Source organism: Eptatretus burgeri, chromosome 1, assembly GCF_056783735.1.
Source record: "Eptatretus burgeri isolate ZD-2024b chromosome 1, Ebu_testis_v1, whole genome shotgun sequence".
NCBI classification, from domain to species: domain Eukaryota; kingdom Metazoa; phylum Chordata; class Myxini; order Myxiniformes; family Myxinidae; genus Eptatretus; species Eptatretus burgeri.
Window position 1 is genome coordinate 86,617,843 of NC_140961.1, and position 20,614 is coordinate 86,638,456.

A 20,614-nucleotide genomic window follows, 5' to 3' on the forward strand; every position below is an offset into this window, starting at 1 on the left:
GTGCTTGGACTGACGGAATCCACTTTCTGAAGGATTTGTTCAATACCGATAAAAATCAAAGTGAGTGCTCAGAGTGTTTCACCATTATTGCAAAGAAAGTGAGTCACAGTAACTGAAACATGACTCACTGCAATGTCAGATTAAAGTGATTCACTGCAATGTCAGATGTTGATGACCCTGCACCTTCCTCCACTCGATAACTCCACACAATCACCACTGCACCTCCATTTAACATTCGTTGGTGAAGTTTCATTTTATTTACATGCATAAGTCTGTCTGTCTGTCTGTCTGTCTGTCTGTCTGTCTGTCTCTCTCTCTCTCTCTCTCTCTCTCTCTCTCTCTCTCTCTCTCTCTCTCTCTCTCTCTCTCTCTCTCTCTCTCTCTCTCTCTCTTGCAGTACCCACCCACATCCTGAAACACAACCTCCACCAATTACATTGCTTCTTATGGGAAAATTACTTTCAGTTTACACATTTTCAGCTAACGCAGTAAATTCATGGAACGCAACTATCATGTAAAATGAGGAGTTGCTGAATATGACGCTCAAAGTGTAAATAATTAAACAATGGTGGGAAACCCACCCTGCCACCCATAGCACCACCCTCACATGGCAGCTGATATTAGACTACGTGGGAGGCAGGAATTAAAATGTTTGTTTGTTTTTTACATTTATTTTATCCTAAATCTCAAAATTATAGTTTTCGCTTGAAAAATTGGTGGTTTTTAGGTAAAACCGAATTTTACGATGACGGATTTGTGGCTGGTTACTTGTACAAGTTTTGCTTGGCATTATCATCATGTTGATAATGAAAATAATGTTGTCAGTTAGCAGACATTGTAATGCTGTGATGTGCTTGAGCAAGCAAGCCAATTAAATAATTAAGTGAAATAAATTTGGTAATTTAAGTTGAACAATTTTGTGTAATACCTTTAATTTTAAAATTAAATTCAAATATATCAGCATAATATTGGTCATCAGCCCCGTTGCACTGCACATATCAATATCGGCATCGGCTCTTGAAAAACTCACATGGGTCGACCTCTACATCCAACCATCATTGATGGAGCAGGACACCATTGAGATGGCCTCAATAATAACTTAATGACGTAAAGATTTCATAAAACATTTTCAAAAAACGAAAATGATTTCATTTTAAAAACGTCAGAGGCAATGATAAAAGCTATTTGGATGTTGTTGGTTCCTCAATATATTCCAACAAATTAAATTCTAAAGAAAAATAGAACACCATTTCAAAGGCAAATAAGCAAGTTTACATTAAGAGCTTCCAGAAAAAAAGAAAACAAAAACACTTTGTGGATTCAAAGGTTGGAAAAATTTAAAGAATGAAAATACAGGTGAGATACAAGAGATTGCATCACCAAATAAACAAGGCTCAAGGGAGACCGCTGCTTGCACAATAATAGATGGACACAAAAAGCTGGTTGGTGCACAAACCACACACCCACCAAACTCTGCGCAGACAGGCGTTTCCTCTTGTGGGCTGGTTCATTTCAAAAAGACAAGGGACAGCCTGGTGCACTGTGTTTCCCTCCCAACACCCCACGGCCTACTTTTATCCTTGCACGTACAGTTTAGAACTCGGGTATGCTTGTTAGCACAGTTTCCAAAATCTCAAAGTAGGTTGTTTTGTGTTGTACTAAGTTTGATTGTGAGACTGTGACCCTCGCACAATAAAACTTCCATGAGATTCACATGTGAAACAATGCCTCTGTTGGGTCAGGTGGGGCAAAACATTGCCCTCATTTAACCTCAGATATATGCATGCGTGTGTGTGTTGATCATCTCCTCCACATCAGACGGTTCTCCACATGATGGTGTAGCAGACAATTACAAATTATAAATTGCCCAAGATACTGAACAAAAGGACAAGTGTGGTTATATGGTGTGCAGGAGGTTTGGGGAGAGGGAGAATGAGCCCCACCTTTCCAAAAAGAGACACCCACCCCCACTCCAATACACTATGGCATCAACAATGACAATCTTGCATTTAACATCTGCCTGCAAAACAAGCTGTAGCACCATCCTCCATCGTTTAGTCAATTGTCGAAGTGAGAGCAATGCAGAACAAAAAGAAAAGGAAACCTTAGCAGTTTTGTTCTTCAGCAGATGTCCCTTGTGTGCACACAGCGCATTCCACATAGCTATTCCAACCCTGCACAGGCTAAATGGATTCCAGACGATGCTAATTTAACATAACTTAGGCGGCCAACCTGTCATGTGGGATAAGCCTTTCCTGAAGCCGCACGCCCCTTGGGTTTCAAACCTGATAACCTAAACACTGCACCATGATCCTTAACAGTAGATCGTTTAAAATTTAAATAGTTTGAGCATTTGTTCATTCTCTTTCTCTCCGCAGTGTCAGCTCGGATCACATCCAGAAGGCTAAGATTACAGGCTTGTCAGGGTAACTCCTGATGTGTTGTGTGACCTGGTGTGGGGTATGTATCGAGACAGGAATTTATGATTAACACGAATAACTGAAAAAATATATATTTCTGTGGAAAGAACTTTCAGGAAAAAATGGAGGAATGATTTAATCATTCCAAAAAACGTGAAGATTATCCATGCCTCGTATAATCGCACAATCATTGCCGATACGAGTCTGAAAACCAAGGAACTTCCAGGCAATAACATATTTTTACATTGCTCCTTTTTTTTTTAATACACTGGTTTACTAGGCAGCAAAACACAAACACATCGAGTCCCAAATGAGCATAAATGAAGATGGAGTAAGTGAAATGCATCTGCTCACAAGAACTACAGCCAGATTACTATTGCCTGGGGTTTCTGGGAATTTGCACTGTTTGCAAAAAGCCACAATTAATCACATGAATGAATGAACTTAACATGTTCCACAAACTGCTAGACTACTGAATGCACTCAACTACAAACTGTTACAAGCTTTCTTCTTATTACACAATAAATGGTATTTTTCTCAGGATGAAGTGCTAACTCTTGGCCAGATGGTCGGATCCAGACTGTGAACTCAGATATAGATGGAGCAACACTGATTCATTGACAGGTGATTGTGTCATTGGTCCACAAGCTGACTCACGCCGGATCTCAGGCTCTGGCCTGTGGTCAGATGCATTTTCTGATGGCTGCAATACGACCCACAATGCCCTATTGGTTTAGGTGGACAACTTGTTTGTATTGTGTTAGCTTTCGCAGCCATTGTACACTGCCATATAGGTTTCACAGTTTATTTTGACATTCCAAGATGGCAGAGGCACATCTTACCTTTTGGAAAAGAACTCGAATCACTGTGCTGCAAACAGGCACAGGATACACACAAGTATGTAAGCAGAACTGATGCAAATCAATCTTTCTTTGATGAAGTAATTTATTTCAAGCCAATAGTAGTTAAATCTGATGGCGAAGAAGCATGTTCATTATAACCTGGACATTTTGTTTGGTGAGTAGTACAAGAGATTTTGGTATCAATTTGGAAGGAAAAGCGAATCAGCATTGAATGGGGATTTTTTTTTTGTACACCTTGTCGAGGCTCATATGAGAGCGAACACACAACATACAGCAAGGAGGCATGAGACAGGAGGGGTGGGAGTGGGAAGGACAAAACAGTGGGGAACAGAGACATTAGGAGATCTGTGGAAGGGAGAGGGATCGGGCGGGGAACATGGGTAATACAAGATGGACGTTACGGGGACTTTCAGGAAGGAAAGCCGGGAATTAGAAAGAGGTGGGCTTCGGTGGATTATCGGGGGTAGAAAATATCGAGGATTTGGATGGGGGGTGATAAGAGGTGGTGGTGAGCAGCAGTTTTGAAGGCCTGGAGGGAAGAATGGAATTGAATAGAGTGAGGGAGTTTATTCCAAAAGTGGGGAAAAAGAGGAATGAAAGAGTGAAGGTGAGCAGTGATTCGTGATTTTGGTAGTTTTACCAGAAGGGGTTGTTGGCGGACCTTGAGTGCCCTGTGGAAATGTGGTGGCGACAAATCGCAGAGAGAGCAGTGGAGGGGGGGCGAGGCTGGAGAGGAGACGGTAGAAGACAGAAAGACCACCAACCAGCCTGCGGTGAGAGAGTGAGTGGCCCAAAGACTCAGCCTCATCACGGGAGATGCCAATGATCCGAAATGCCTTGGTTTCCACAGCGTGAAGCCGAGAAAGGTGGGAGGCAGGAGCACCAGCCCGAGGGGAGAGCAGGAGTCCATCAGGCTGCGGACGAAAGCTTTCTTTGTGGGCAGGAGCTCAGGTGGGCCGAGGAAGGACTTTGCACGATGGAGGATTCCCAGTCGGCGACTGGCTTTAGAGGCCAGGTTTGAAATGTGGCTTACCCATGAAAGGTCATGGCAGATAGTGAGACCCAGAAGCTTGAAAGAAAGGACTTCTTCTAGAGGATTGTTGAGAAAGTGGTGGGGTGGGGGGGTATTGAGAGTTTCGGTGGAATGTCAACATAAACAACATTCATAATCCTTCATACAACCAAAGAAAACTATTTATTAGAGTTTCAGATTTTGCTGATCTACTTGTTGAAGAATATTGAAATTTTTATTGCAAAACTTGCTGGGGACTTCAAAACAAGTGAGATGGAATTTTGCAGAAATCTTGAAATCGTTTTGACAATTCTTATTATTATACTGCACTTACTTGATGAAAAGTTTGCTTTTAAAAAGTAAGGAATTAACTTAACCTTGACTTTATCACAGGCCTGCTGTGAACTTCAATAGGCAGTGAAAATATTCAGTGAGAACCAAATCCCTAAGTCAGATTGAAAAATTATCTTTCTCATGTGAATCCAATTATATAGTACCTGTTCTCTTGTGCATGGCTTTGTGGCATGTCAAGAAGGGACATTATTGACTGGGCCTTTCCAAGGGAGGTAAATTATAAAGGAGAAGTGGGGGCAAGGCTTGGGGCCAGAAAGCCCAGTTGTATCAAAGCAAGTGATTTTTAAAGCTAAAACTACATAAGCAACATCCCAATTACAAGATCAATGTAACAATGGAGCACTACCTCAGGACAAGATAATATTCTCATAGGGTCATGTCACCTGTGTCAATTGGTCCTTCAAAATTCACAACAAAACATTCTGTAAATGGATTCCAATAACTATGAGTGTCTCATGTCAGTGCTATTATTGCTCCATCTTTATCGTTTCTGCGGTCTAAAATATTGTGCCACCTCATTTTGTATTTATAAGAATAAGCCAACAAGAGCAACCTATTTCAGGTTGGACTGAGTCACCTCCAGAATAAAAAAGCAAACTTTTGCCACCTTTAATATCACCAATGTGATAAATTGCATTATTGTCCCTGTCAAAGAACAATTGAATCTTAAGCAGCAAACCCTATATTTACAGAGGCAGTTAAAGATTTTTTTTTAAGCCTCCGTCTTATTTTCGCACTTGCTTATCCGATGTTGCTTTCGACTTGACTGCAAAAAAATCCGGAGGAATTCCCATGTTTTATTGCCTTTTCCCCTCCTTGGAAAAAATAAGCCATGTTAAGGTGTTCCATTACCAATCAGCTTGTAACGCTTTCCAAGCTAGCCGTTCCTTATCACCCGTTTCGTTGGAGTATTTGCTTGAGTGCTTAAGCCGCATGTTCTACATTGTCAGCAGCCATGTCTGCCAAACCCGAAGCTGTGTCGCCATTGTCTGTCGTTTCTCGTTTTTCTTTCTCCTTGAGGTATTGCTTTATAGTTGGTATCTTGTTGTTTTTTTAACAAACAAACTCCTTTAGCCTCTTTTGCCTGCTTCACTTTTCTCTTTGAGCTCCCAGTTAAGTACCGCTGATCCATATTTTTAACTGCCAATTCATTCTAACGGGAACTGCCATCTGACCAATGACGTTGCAAGACATTTACATATTGGAACATGAGTTTATGAAATAGTTTTCTTTGTCGACAGACTTGCAATTGTTTTGGGTATTAATTGACGATAGTTACCAAAAAAATAATGTTACATCGTTTTCCAACTGTCTCATGTTGGAGTTAAACAATCTGTGACCATGTGACGAATCAGCTCGTTCTGATATAACCGTGGCATAGGTTGACATGGATGGGAGGTGTTGAGTAAATATTTTAATAGCTCAGTTAATGTGGTTCCCAGTCACACTGTTCATGTTTTAAGAGTGCTTTGAATGCGCATTTCCCAATCGGCCCATTATTGGATTCTGTCGCAGGTTGTGACCACAGTGCAGTCATTCTTGTTTATTATCATTGTATTATCAAGTATTGTCTGGTTTTGCACCTCCAACTATTCTCAATGGTCAAGCAGCGCTCAAGCGCAGAGAACCGCACAACAGTATAAAGCTGAAACCAGCACTGAAACACCCCGAACATCAACTCGGAACTTGAAACATAATATTATAGTGGTGGATCTGGTATAGAAGATTTTAACAGTAAATGTATTTTTCCCTGGGGTTCTGGGAAATCTCATGGAGCTCTGGGCCATGGGCACAGGCCCTGCGTGCTCTTGCGTTAATCCGCCACTGTATATTTATTGGCCCTGTTAAAGAATGATTTAATCTTAAGCTGCTAACCCTATAGGTCACTACTCCCAAGAGATAGTTCAACCCTTTATGAAAAACATCTGGCATGTTGCTCCGTCATAAGTAAGAAAACAAAATAAAATACGCAATAATTGCCCCATTAATTCTACTCATCTTCCATCAGGATGATTCAACCTCAACATGGTTATGAACAAACAACTTTCCTTTTCTGAAACAGAGGTAATTTTGTGTTCACCAATTGTAAATCCACAATGGAAAGAGTCAAGGGGCACCTGTCATTAATGTGCCTCAGTGACTTTGTGAAAAGCCAACAGGATGAAAGTGCTGCATCAATTGTCAGAGAGATGTGACAGAACCTGAAGTTGCCTTTCAAAAAATGAAATACAGCAACCCGGTGGGATTGTAAGGAATGTGTCCGTTAATCAATTTCATCAGAGTTTTCACTTTACTTTTTTTTTTCTTCAACATCTAAAGGTTTGCACCGTAACTTGTAGGTATGAAAGCACAAATCAACAGAGTATTTGAATGAAAGCACAGGGCCTTTTAAAAACAAACAAACAAAAACAAAGCACAGATGAACAACCATTATCATTTACAAGACAGTTTTGCAGCATTGGAGCAAAATTTGAGTTTGAATGCGTCTGTTAATTTTCTCCATTGTTAAAGTTTCCTCTATTTTGAAGGTTCTCATCTATCTCTGTATCCATGAACACTCAATATTTTTCAATTCATATTATTTTGAAGCACTGGTCTGTTGCTTTCAACTGCAGATCACTTTAATCAATTTACACTAAGATTAAATGTCCCTCTTCTAGAGATTGCTCACTCCTCATGAACATGCTAAATAAAATGGGACATTAAATCAACACTACTCTTTAAGCAAATATATGGGTATATCCTGAAAAAGTTTGAGCCAGACCTAGTCTTGGAAGATGCCTTCCTCAACTACTCAATCAGTCCCAAGAGGAATACATATTGCTTTCTGATGAGAATGGAAACAGCATGGTTATTAACAATAATCATCTCTTTGGAAGAAAGGGATACACCAGCATGGTTATGGCTGATGAAAACCCAACGAGTTCAGAGAAAAACCACAAATCTGCTTCTTGGTAATTCAATCCAACCCCTTGCCTGGAAGTCATTAAAAAATAAATAAATAAATCACCAAATATAATGGTGGATATAACAGTGATGTGGTTGCAGATTGTAGATTCTGTTTTAGGAATCAACAATGTCAAATTCTGGGTTATGAAATCTCTTTGCGAATAATCTAGTAATTCAATTTTCACTGACGATGCAGCACAGCTTGCCTTCAAGCAGAGCCACACAGTCTAACATCAAGCGGCACCTGGCGATAGAGAAAACCAGATGCAGTGGAAAAATATGCAACGCAGAAAATAAAGAAACAAAGAAATCCCATGAAGCTCGGCTGAAGACTTGCCAGGAATGGCTGGATCAGTGGCAAATGATTTCTCACTCGAGGCTTGCCAGATTGAATGTGATCGTATTTGCTTGAAGGATATGGCAACGTCTTAGCATTTCAATCCATGCTATGTAAAGTTTAAAAACAAACAATAAAAAACGATTTTTTTTCTCCAGAATGAGAAATCTCCAGGTTCTCCAGAACCTAAATTTCAGCAGGAGAAATAATAAAGGCAACAAACGAATTGTTCATTCAATGGCAGAGGCAACAAATTGATGGCACGTGTGAGAGTCAAGCGCTCTGCAATCACTCAAGCAAAGCCTATGCCCATTAGGGCAGAAACTCGGCACAGAGCATGCCCTTTGGGAGATTTGCCGGTACTGGATTGTGGAACACTTTGCAGCCACAGGTTGGGAAATGCCATAAGTCCAAGCTCACATCTGCACCATGTATTATTCCAAGAGTGAGTAGATGCCTATAGTGTATCGATTTTACATTCATTGCTTGTGAGTCGCAGTAAATTTGACTCATGCTAAGCAGATTATGAGAGTCTGCAAAAGCAGGTTGAATGTCATGTCTTTTGAAATATGAAATGGGGATGAGGGTGAATTTTGCAAACAGTGAAATCCACAGTAATGCATTATGACTTTAACAGTTCAACTCTGAAAAAGTCAGGCTTCCTTTTGACCAGACTCGGTGGCATAATGGATAGAGCATCCGCCCTGAGTCTGGCACGTCAACAGCCGAGAGGGTGGTCTTACTGGAGAGACTGTGGACATAGCCACCCAATTCACAGTACTGATACGAATGGCAATAACTGGATAAGGTGAGCAAAAAACAGCAATGCTTGATCCAAAACACCATGCCCACACAAGTACAACACCCAAAGGAAACTCTACCAATCATGCAACCCACACGTCACCATGTCCAACCCAAATGGGAACCCAACCATGTTCGTGCTCTGGAAACACAGAAACAATAACTAGCACACACACTCACTCACTCACTAAACCCTGTACATACAATAACAGATCACGAGTCAATAATAAAAAGAGAAAAGCAGTCCATTGATGATGCAATCGGCGTTTCTATATTTATTTGTATTATTTTGCAAGGGGAACCCAAACGCAAAATTTTTTGGTTATGAAAACTGTTGAAAATCATTAATCACGGTGTAATTTGAAGGGAAATTTTTTAGGATATTTTTTGCCAATCACAAAGTGCCTAAAAAAGCACTAGAACGGGAGTGACCTAGATCCTTGGTGTTTGATTTTCATCAGTGATGTCACACCCAGAACCCACCTTGATCCAAATGGCAGCTTACACCGAGAAAGTGTATTTCGAGCTCAGATTCTGATACTGATTCTGCCGTTATTAGCAACTCTGAACATTCTCAGTCTGTTGAAACTGATGAGTGGGATTTTGAAAAAACAGTTGGAGACAAAATTAGTGATGCAAACGCTTTTGGGGAAATTGTGGAGCTGTATTGTTTCGACCCTTGTGTGAGAGATTTAGGCGAAGATGGCGACAATGGAGGTGCAAGTGAAGATGAAAATGCTGGTCGCATGTTCACTCCAGATTGGTAGGTTTGGTTTTGCTGTTCAATTGATCTTTTATAAGGGATTTGGTATTCATTGATAAATCCGTTATATTCCTCAAGCAGAAATATCCGTCATTGCCCAACAGCCGACACCACACAGGCACACCCGGACACTGCCGAGAAAATGGGAGACAGATGCTTTGTCCCATCACAGGCTGACCAGTTGTCCTGTATTTTATGGGGTTGTTCCATTTCATACTTTCCCAGGATGCCATTTGTGTCTGTAGATGTGCCTTTCTGCGTCTGTGCTGTGCCGTGTTGATGCCCTGCCCCAGTGGAGTAGGGAGTGGTGCTAGTAGGAAGGGGGGTTTGTAGTGGTGGGTATTGTTAGGGTGATGGTTGATGGGGGATTGTGGAGGGGGGAGTAGTGCACATTGAGTGAAGTGAGATCGGTCACCAGCAGGCCAACACAGGTGTTTCATTCACCGCTCAAATCGCCCGTGTACATGTGCTGATGGACCCGGCCTCAGTGGACATTTCACATGCTTCACAGCAGGCTTCCTCAGGCCAATAGACCCTAACCATCTCCACATGTCCGGTTTTTATTTCCGATACAACCGCTCATTTCCAGTCACATGCTGTTGCTCAAGGTCAAATATTGGAATGTTTTATTAATTTCAATTTGCACACAAGCAAAATAAATATCAACTCACATCATCGATGAGCTGCTCTGCTCTTTTTTTGTTTTTACCGGCATGTGATCTGGTGTTGTATGCTTGTGGGTGAGCGTGTGTGTTTGCTGCTTGTTTTTATGTGTCTGGAGCATGCACATGGCTGGGTTTGTGTCCGGGTTGGACATGATAAGGTGTTGGTTGTGTGAGTGTTAGGGTTCCCAATGGGTGTTTTATACAGGAATATGTGGTGTTTGGGATTGAGTGTTGTTTGTTGCTCACCTTATCCAGCTGTTTGCACCATCCAGTTTTTGTCATTTGCATCAGAGGTGCGTAGTGTATGGGTATGCCCACTATATCCACAGTTAGACCACCCTCCCGGCTTGTCACATGTCATGCCACAAATCACACATCACATGCCACGTGTGACATTTGTATATATATATATATATATATATATATATATATATATATATATATATATATATATATATATGAATATGAAGACCCACCCACATCTCTCACCTGTGAATGGTGGGAATCGCCAATCAGCTCTCACCAAATGAACTAAACCCAGTTGGCTAGGATTATATAAATAATTGACACCTCCCACACTCCTCTAGCCAAAGAAGCTGCATAAAGCAACCCAAGAAGGCCTAAACAAGATAAGCGCTTTTGCTGTTTTGAACCCTTCCCAGAGTTCCTCCACAACTATAAAGACGTTCACACATCGTACACACATGAGAATCCCAATGCTGCACACCCCCTCAGCTACCGGACCTGTTTCATCGCTTACTGGTGAATCATCAGCAATAGCGCAGAGAGCAATGCATACCAAGGAGGCTCCTAAGCATGTACCACGTGCAAACATCAAAAACAGTCAATATATAAATAATAAAGACCCACCCACATATCTCAACTGTGAAAGGAGGAAATAGCCAATCAGCTCTCACCTCATCGATGATTGATTATGATTGATCAATCAATCATATGACCAATGATCATGATGATCAATGATTGATCAAAGACATATACAATATACATATCACAGAACTGATTGAGGCAGCGATTGCCAATACACCACCCAAATAATGGAATGAGCAATTTGTATAATAAAAGAATGTTTTTGTCTGTAGTTTCAGTTTTAATCTGAGTTGTCAAAGCTGAATAGTGCAAAAATACAAAAGGGTAAGCTGTTCATCATCAACGGATGACTACAGCAGGCAATAATTGTAGGATCACACAAAATGGTGCTAATTCCTGGCAATTCAATACAGCCCACTGACGAGTCATTCTCAATTGTTTGGCAACAGCATCCGTTCCCAGTACAGCTTTACATTTGTCATCACAATAAATTAGACCCAAGATCAAACTTTGCAAAGAGTTGAAGTGTACCTTTGTGATCCAGTTTTCACACATGACCATCTTTTGTTGCTTCCCACATTTGCCATCCACAAAATATTTGTTTTGTAGTAGCAGCAGATTCATTCAACAAAATCAAAAACGTTGTGTAGAAGAGAAGTGCTTTGAATTATTTGTTGAAAGAATTTTTTTTGCCATAACAATCTTAAAAATCATTTTGCAAGCAACACTGAAACATGCAATCCGGTATGCAGCACTATTTTCAGAACTACTATTCCTTTCCAGGTACAGGTACTCTAGGTTTGATTAATAATGGAAGCGGATCTGATTAAAAAAACATACTTGTATTTCACGGGCATGGTATTGCATTTTGAAATATGCTATCCCTTCTGAATTAATGGCCTTCATGGCATTTAGCCCATATGCTAACACTTTCTTTTGGATGTTTAAACTTCCAAAATACCTTTCAAATAGGGCAGGCTATTGTGTGCCTGTGCCATGACCAAAACTCAAATTCCTGCAGTCAACAATTGACTCATGATAGTCCTCATTTAGGAAACATCAGCAACACTTACATTTCCATCAGGGAATGGTAATCGTCAGATCGCACTTTAAATTATTTAAAATGTTGGCCTGCCGACAGTATTATCTTATTGCGATTCAGATATTTTACAAGTGATCAATAGCTTTAATCCAAATCCAGATCCAAATACAATGGTACCATACTCTGTACAGAGCGTTGGTGCTGCCGATGGAGTCTCCTGGGCTATTGGCCACAATCCTGGATGGGCTGCCACTCCGACGAAGGATACTCAAATGGCTCAATCATTCCGGGAAGCTGGTACTCATTTTGCCGACCTCAGAAGGATGACAAGCTAAGTCAACCCCACCCGGTGGTAATTCAACAGCCAAGAAGGATTTGAACTCAGGACACTAGGATCCCAAGCCAGCAACCCTAACCATTAAGCCAACACCAGGCAACAGCTTTCACGAGACAGTCAAAACAAAGTATGCTGATCAATGAATTGTGTTGAATGGAAACATGCTGCAAAAATTAAAAGCATTTCATAACAGGGTATCTTTGTTTCCATCATCATGCATTGAATTTTTTTTAACCATGGGATCTACTGTGCAATGGCATGCAATTTTTTGTTAAATTGAGTGACCTAAATCATGGCATCCATGTGTATATGTTTTGTGATCATGCCAGCAGGCAAATAAGGATAGAATGTTTCATCTGGTGGGAACATCACACAGTTTGAGAAAGAAAACAGACACATTACTTGCAGAACTCTGAGCAAGAACTGTCTTACAAATATAACTATGATTAATGCCACGAAGTTCAAGTGGAACCAAAACAAAGTTAAACAAGAAAGAGCAATCAGAGTTTGCAGATCCTAGTGAGGACTTGTTTTGTGAGGTGTATTTTGTGTGGCAAATAAATGGAATAATTTACTGAATGGAAGATCATTGAATGCAAATTAAAAGTGTAAATGGTCGAAAGGTCAAAGTTCTGTAAATATGGGAATGTGTAAATGTGTGAAGGTGGAACGGTCAAACAGTCGAAAGGTCTACACGTCTGAAAAGGTCTTCAGGTCTATATGTATGAATAAGTCTATAGGTCCAAAGTGGTTCAAAGGGTCTTTAAAGGTGTAAGTGGTCTAAAAGGCCTGAATCGTCTTAAAACGGTTTAAAAGGCAGTCTAAATGTCAAAGTGGTCTAAAATGTCTAAAGGGAATTGAAAAGTCTAAAAGGTCTGAAAGGTGTGAACAACTAAGGGTGTGAACATCAAAAGGTATGAAAAAGGAGTCTATGGGGTCGAAGGGATATAAAGGCTCAAAAGGGTCTTACAAAGTTTAAAAAGGGTACAAGGGTTTTAAAAGGGTATAAAGGTCTAAAAGGTATGTTCACATAGTACATAATTAATGGAAGAAATAAATATACGTATGTAGTCAGGTCCAATAATACCTAATAAATAGACGTACTCACAGTCCGACACATTCAAACAGTGCATAATTCATACACATAATCATATTCCAATGAAATGTAATTTATAGACATCGTACTCACATTTCATTCGGAAGTAATTAATACACATACTCACATTGAATTAGTGTGCAATTAATGGACATACTCGCGTTCCAATAGTACATAATTAATAGACGTACTGTGTTCACGTTCCAATGGTACATAATATATAATAGACATCCTCCTGTTACAACAGTACATAATTTATATATGTATTTAGGTACCATTATCATTATTATTATCAATATTATCAACATTATCATTGTTATTATCATTACCATCACCATTATTATCATGATTAACAATATTATCATAATCAATATTGTCATTATTATTATTATTATCATTATCATTATGAACCATCATCATTATGGACCATTATGATTAATATAATGTACCATTATCATTATGTTTCATGATCATTACCATTATTGTTTCAATAGTATGTAATTAATAGACATAGACAATTAATAGACACACAAACACACAGACAAACAAACAAAATAACCCAAATTCAATACCCTCTTCTATGGAGAGAGCACTAAAGACGCTCAGACCAAGATAAGAATATGTGTCCCATTGTACCAGTTTCAAAATATTATGCAAATCTGCCTGTTATTTAATGATGTTATAAAATATATACTGCCATATATGTCCTTATCAGATGTAAGTTGCCACAAACATCTGGATCGAGTAAAAGTAGGAAATGACACTTGGCCTGGTGAACCAATGGCTCATGAGGACCATCTGAACCAATGGCTCATCTGGATGGACCAACCCAGATTTTAATACCATATCATAACAACACTCGTTCACCTATAAGTAACTTTGACGCAGGAGATCATTAGGCCCAAAGTCTGCACTATCATTGCCAAATTATGAATTTTGCCCATGCTCTATCATTTTTAAATGCTGAAGGTCAAGCAAGGAAGCAGCAAGAACCATTTCAGGTCTTTGATGACTCGACTGGGGGTTTGAACCGCCACCCTCCCAGACTCAGAGTGGATGCTCTAATAGTCTAACTATTACACCACCAAGGGTGGTATAAATGTGTTTATTATAATTACATTCTGTACCACATACAGTACCGATTAGTCGTAATTCACATCGCAATGCACGGACAGCTAAGAATACATTTATCCTGCATGAGGTTAATCTCCAAGTTCTGCTATTAATATTACATCAATGTAAAAAATATAAATAAACAAGTAAAAAAAAACAAAATGTCAGAGCACCGTTATTTTAGTAATTTCGCTGTATGGATTTAAAGGGCGAGCCCATACTTATGAACAACTAAAATGGCCGCCAGTCTACCAGTCGGCCATCTTTGAACAGAACACTAAATAAAGTGAGGTGCACATGCATACCATCATGTACTGCGCTTCTGCCAAGTTTGAACAAAACCGGATCATGCATGTCTGAGAAATGGATGGGGACACATTTAAGAAACAAAATGGCCACCAGATTGCCATCTTGGATCTGATCTCTAAAAAAAAAATGATGTGCATATGTAAGCCAACATTTGTTTTGTGTGTGCCAAGTTTGTACAACAAATGCATTCCCAAGAAATGGTTGAGGATGTGTTTAACATCAGATTTTTTACAAATAAAATGGCCGCCAGTCAGCCATATTGGATCTGATCTCGAAAAAAATTGATGCACTTATGCAAGCCATTATTCATTATCTGTGTGCCAAGTGTGAACATGATTGGTTAATGCACATCCGACATATAGTTGAGGACGTGTTCGACACTGGTTTAAAAAATAAATAAAAAAATGGCCACAAGTCGGATTATTGGAGCTGATGTCGAAAAAAAGATGACGTGCCTATGTAAGCCATCTTTCATCATCTGTGTGCTCAGCTTGAACATCGGTAGATGCATGTCTGAGAAATGATTGAGGAAGTGTTCATAGGGTTTTTTTTTTTTTACAACTAAATTGCCCGCCAGTCGGCCATATTGGATCTGATGTCGAATAAAAAAAGAACTTTCACAAATGTTGCTTAATGAGTGATTTCTAGTTTGTCACCTAATTTTTGTCCACAGTTTTGAAGCAATTGTACTGAATTTTTATTTTTTTGTGAATGTAGTTCACCGGCCAAGGACAGCAATGCACATTTTTGGTCAGGATCCGGATGTGAATAAGGTTCTTGGTGTTTTTTTTTTTTAAGTGATTCTTCACCATTGAGAGATAGGGCCAAAAAGGATATACAGTGCAGCACAATATCTCAAAAAGTTATAGACAGATTTGGATGAAACTTGGTCGACAGATTGGGTGTGTGACAAAGAAGAATGGATTCACCTTCGGCGAAGATCTGAATCCGGATCTGGATCCGAGAATTTTTGAAGCGATTCTTCACCATTGAGTGACCGGGCTTAAAAACGATACAGCCAATAGCACAATGTCTGAAAAGGTTGTGGACGGTTTCAGACAAAACTTGTTGAACAGGTTTGTTCTGTGACAAGGACAAATTGATTTGATTTTGGTGAATATCCGGATCCAGATACGAGATTTTATTTTTTAATTCACACGTGATTCTTCAGCATTGATAGATGGGGCCAAAAACGATAGAAAGCAGGCTATTTCAAGAAGTTGTGGACGACTTGTGACAAAACTAGGTGGATGAGTTTGTCAGGTGACAAGAACAAGGTGATTCGATTTTGGTTCTGGTCCCGTTACTGATCCGGACTATCAGTGGAATACAAAACGTAAACTGTTCAGCCTGGCGGAGGTATGCACTCCACCTAGTGCCATTCTAGTTTACATTGAGTTTCAAGGATGCAGATATGGAACAGGCATGGTGAGATGTGTGGCCTCATGCTGCATCTGGGATCCTGTTTATCCATTGTGTGTATTTAATGTGGTATGAAAACAGCAACATTTCAGAATACTTACAAACCAAGGCATCGCATGTAGTCTTTTGTACCTAATGTGCATTATCTCGTGAAAGCCAGTTCATGAAAAGTGGTTAATTATGACTCTGAGAATGGATATTTATGCAACTGCACAGTTATTATAGCCGTTGCTCTGGGGATTAAACCAAACCATGTCACCTGCAGATATAAATCTGAACTCCAATGGCCTGTGAAATTGCCTCAATGTTATATCAGACAGAACCCCAGCATAAACACTATGTCCTATAATACTCAAAATTTACTAACAAGACATAAATCTTGCAAACAGAATGTCAGGGCTCCAGACTTGGAGCAATTATTTCGACACACCTGCTCGAATGTGCTTCTCGATACAATGTGAACTTAAGGCACATCGTTTTTTTTCTGCATGAGGAATATTATTATTGTACTAGCACAGCTTCTACTAAAGCTATCTCATGACAGAAAGAGCATGTCTGGAGGTTTGCTATCGACTTCCCTGAAAAAGTCAATTGCAAACATTTTGAAGTTGACCAGCACACAATTATTCATTATTTTCAAAAGCCATTTGAGTATCTTTACCATTCATGAGTGGCAGCAGACATGACTGTCAGCTTTAACATCTACTTTTCAAGAACGTCCTCCATGATGTAGCACCCTCCCTGTGCAGCAACGTAGTGATAATATATAATTTGATCATACTCCTTCAAAAATTGAACATGCTGCTGGTTCAACATTAGCTTTTAGATGGAAAGAGGTGATTGGCCTTGGAGATACTCACAATGTTAGGCCAACATCAGGTGGTAGTTGATTGTAACTGCCCAAGATGGATCAACGTTCACCCAATGATAAAATGATAATAAAAGCATTGATTTTCCGCAACGTCTCAGTGGAGCTATCCCAGCTGTGTAGCAAGAATTGTTTCGCTTTTCCATGGCAAAAGATTCCCAACATAATATGAATGAAAAATATGACTAAAAATCACATTTGGCAAGAAATAAAAAAGGCTTATTGTCTTTATATTCCAGTTGAGGCTATCCTGGACTGATAGGATATACCACCGAGTAGTAGCAGGCCTCTCCTCGGTTACCTCATCTCGGCTTGATTCCTGATGGAATACGATATATTGACAAAACTCTCATGATGGTGATTTTCAAGTCATGTACAAAAAAAATATAAAAAACGTATGCTATCATTTTGAAGGGAATGTCAAGCCTGTTGTCCTACCTGATAGAATTTGCTTCTCGATATCAAATATCTCACATTGCCTTTCAAGAAGAACAGTCCATCCTACGCTGGTACCCAGACGAAAACCCACATTTCTGCACCGTACTTGTTCTGTGAAGGCCGTTGCAAAACAACTGCGATGTATGCCTTGCCCAGGAAACTGCTGCAACAGAATCTACTCTCCTCTTAAACGATGGTACTTATCAGATGTCATCTTGGAGTGGCACAGTTTATTCTGCAGGACCTTTCACCTTCATAAGCAGAGAAAAGCCAGTGGTATTGCCATGGCTTGTTTACACTAGATGGTCCAGAACTTAGAAAGCTGAAGAGAAACAAACAAAAAAAAATAACAGTCTTTGTAAAGAAATATTCGTCTTTTTATAATGTGTCAGTATGTGCCGATGGTTAATTTGAATAGCAAATTTTAACAAAGAAAATAATTAATAAAGCTCTGCTGACAGCCGTGAGAAGCAAGGTGAAGCCGACAATTTGGATGTTAGCTCCTGTATATCAAGAGGAACAAAGATGAATGAAGAAAACAGTTGAGAACTTGTAAGAGTCAGAAACCAAGATGAATTACAAGTGTGGAATTCATGAATCAGTTGCACAGGAAGTTTAACAAAGTAAGTGCCGGGGGGGGGGGGGGGAGTTCCAAAGGTAGTTGGAATTGGAAGTATTTAACACCTTCGCACCAACTAACTATATAGCCCAGATATGTTACTTATGGTTTCTCTCTCCTCGGATAAACCACAATGCATTTGGTTGGAATTATATGTCAAAAATATGAGGACGTGAAAGCAGATCTCCAGAAATGGCTGTGTGCCTGTCTTAAAGATTGCTATGCTCTGGCACTAAAGGATGAGCTTGCCCAAATGTGCAGAGGCATATGTGCAGTGTGCGTACGTATAGTAGGGGTGGTTGAAGTAATGGATTCCCATTGGCTCTTTTCAGAGCAATAGAGCTCTCGTAACAAGTCATGGATGATTCCATGGCGAAGAATAAGACGGATCACTACACCACCGCAATGCGCAAACATTTCTACTGAGCAGCCATGGCAATCAAACATGTACTTGCACAGACAATGTAACAATGCTTTACTCACTCCACCACCAAGCCACTCCATATGGAGTGGGTGAATACCTAAAAAAAAAAAAATAATAATAATAATAAAGGGAAGTTTGATACTGTATCCTTAACTTTGATGGTGAATTAAGTATGCAGCACAACTAACATCCATTTACAAGAAATATGTTATTCAATAACAACAAAAAACGTTAAATACAATTAAACAAAGCTTTTTGTTGAAGGGCTTGTCCAGTTGTGGGGTTGCATTCAGCTTCCAGACCGAGCTGCCCTTAATTTAAAGTTATTTGCAGTACCCTCGTCCATCATATAATGGGAATGTTTGAATATTATTTCTTGATGGGATATAATTTCAAGAGATTGAGAAATATCCTGAAGGATTCATTTGCATATAGTATACCAATTCCCAAAGTACCTTGAATAGTGGGGCAGATAACAGCAATTTTTGAGAGGAATCGTGCAAATGATGATACAAGCATCAAATTTGGCACATTTGTTCTCCAGGGGATTCGAATCAAATCTGCCTGATTGGCCATTTGAAAATCCAAATTTTGAAAAATTTGAAAAAAAAAAAACTTCAAAAAAGTAAAGATCACGAATCAATGTTGGATGCTGGCTGAGATTGGTGAATGTTTCAGAAACATCATCAAAGACGTTCCAAGTCTGCCATGCAGTTTTCTTCCCTTTACCACAGAAGGCAGACATGACGTCACATCCAGTGAACGCATGGAAGTATGGGATCCCTCGAGCTTTCTCAGGCCCTATTGCAGAAACTACCTCATGGACTGGAATCCATCGTGCCTTGGCTCCTTGGCCAAAGGCAATCCACATGTTCTCAAGACCTAGTTCCTGTAAGGATGGCAGTACAGATATTGCTATGACTTGTACGTCCGTGTCATTGGCCTTAATGATAAAGGACTTGCTACCATCCGTCGTTGCATCCCTGGCGTGTACAAATATTTGAGTGTGAGCTTCTTCATGACAACATGGAGACGCAGCATCTAGTGACTTCCTTGTGTTGCTAATGGCATCTTCTCCTTTTGTGACAATGACTGTGCTTGTCGTCTGTGCTTCACACATCTTTTCCGCAAGGAAGTGAAACAGCTCAGTCTTGTTGCTGTCAACTCCAAGAAAGCTTCTCCAGTTACTTGGGGTCTTACTGGTTCCTCTCACTCTTCTTCTGACTCCATGCCCCCTTTTCGACCTTGCCTTGGACTTCAGACTTGACTTCTTGTACACATCAAACACTACGACCACTCTCTCGTACCTGGCACCATAGGATTCAACCTTTGGGATGATGTCTTCTTTAGCATAGTCATCAAATATGTTTGAAGTGCATGGAGGGAGGGCAGTGATAAGTGCTGAGTCATCAATGATGACTGCATCTCCCCTTGGTTCTCTGTCTGGGATGTTCACTTGCGCTAAAAGAATTTCAGCCAGCTGTGACTTCAAATTTATTTGAAGTTTTTTTTTTTTTTCAAATTTTTCAAAATTTGGATTTTCAAATGGCCAATTGGGCAGATTTGATCAGAAAGCCCTGCAGAACAGAAATGCCGAATTTGATGCTTGTATCATAATTTGCACAATTTTTCTTCTATCTACTACACTAGAAGCATCACCAAACCTCTCATATATCTGGGCAATGTTGGTTCAAATACGATCAAGTTTGTTGATGCATGCTTACTTTGTTTTCTCCCTCATACCATCATGATTTAAAGGTTTATCTTCAAAATTGTTTGAATATCCTACTCATGGTACTTTATCATCGAAAACTTTTGACAGAATCTGGCACAAAAGGGCTCTGAATGAAGCTCTTCGTGTGTGGTATTCAACCTCAGCTCATCTCCTGGTTTTCCAGATTCTTCACTATGCAAACTACCTCTACCTGCATTGGTGGCTCCATCTCTGACCCCC

General features: G+C 39.9%; 1 protein-coding gene and 1 long non-coding RNA gene across 3 annotated transcripts in view; one reads left to right on the forward strand and one right to left on the reverse strand.

Moving 5' to 3' along the window:
* The window catches only part of LOC147034902 (uncharacterized), a 37,491-nt gene extending 23,795 nt beyond the window's left edge, over positions 1 to 13,696 (forward strand). The window contains exon 3 of the long non-coding RNA XR_015060720.1: positions 12,226 to 13,696. This is a non-coding gene — a long non-coding RNA (uncharacterized LOC147034902). The remainder of the gene's footprint in view (positions 1 to 12,225) is intronic.
* ABTB2 (ankyrin repeat and BTB domain containing 2) overlaps positions 1 to 20,614 on the reverse strand; it is a 234,954-nt gene that overhangs the window by 155,306 nt on the left and 59,034 nt on the right. The gene's annotated exons all lie outside the window — the stretch shown is intronic.